This window comes from Choloepus didactylus, chromosome 6, assembly GCF_015220235.1.
Source record: "Choloepus didactylus isolate mChoDid1 chromosome 6, mChoDid1.pri, whole genome shotgun sequence".
Classification (NCBI taxonomy): domain Eukaryota; kingdom Metazoa; phylum Chordata; class Mammalia; order Pilosa; family Megalonychidae; genus Choloepus; species Choloepus didactylus.
Genome location: NC_051312.1, coordinates 81,782,971 through 81,783,931, shown reverse-complemented (window position 1 = coordinate 81,783,931; position 961 = coordinate 81,782,971). Strand labels below are relative to the sequence as shown.

General features: G+C 43.7%; 1 pseudogene; it reads left to right on the top strand.

Annotated features, from left to right (window-relative positions):
* On the top strand, window positions 1-961 carry LOC119537116 (annotated as a pseudogene).

Here is a 961-nt window from a genome sequence, read left to right as displayed (position 1 = left end):
ATGATAGATTCAAATTCCAGTATTGGGCAGTCTGCTTCATTCTACCTCACTGGAATTCCTGGCTATGAGAATGGGCATCATTTTATCTCCATCCCCTTTTGTATGCTCTACCTGGTTGGAATATTGGGCAATTGTAGCATCCTTCACATCATCCACACTGACAAGACTCTCCATGAGCCCATGTACTACTTCCTGGCCATGCTGTCCCTTACTAACATGGGCATCTCCATCTCCACACTGCCCACTGTATTAAAAATCTTCTGGTTTGATGCTCCAGAAATTGAGCTCAATGCTTGTGTAGCCCAGATGTATTTTATTCATACTTTTTCTCTGATGGAGTCATCTGTGCTCCTAGCCATGGCCTTTGACAGGTATGTTGCCATATGTGATCCTTTGAGGTATTCCGGTAAACTTACCCCACGACGCATTCTTTATATAGGGATCTTCATTGTAGTCAGATGCTCTGCTGTTCTCCCTGCCCTTGTAACTCACATTCCCACATTTTCCTTCTGTCACTCCCATGTTCTTTCCCACTTCTTACTGTTTGCATCAGGATGTGATCCGGCTGGCCTGTGCTGACATCTCTTTCAACATTGTATATGGCTTATTTTTTATTGCATTTTGTTGAGGTGTAGATTCTCTGGGAATCCTTTTTTCTTATGCTTTCATCCTCCACTCTGTGCTAGGCACTGCATCCCAAGGTGGGAAGTTCAAGGCCCTCCATACATGTGCCTCCCACATCTGTGCTGTGCTCATTCTGTACATGCCAATGATAGGCCTATCCTTAGTGCATCACTTTGCAAAACACTCCTCCCCCATACTCCACATAATTATGGCCAATATTTACCTTTTGGTCCCACCAGTACTCAACCCAATTATTTATAGCATCAAGACAAAGCAGACTTGCCAAGGTTTCATAAGGTTATTATCAGTCAAAGGAGTTGGGCTTGATCAGTCTTAG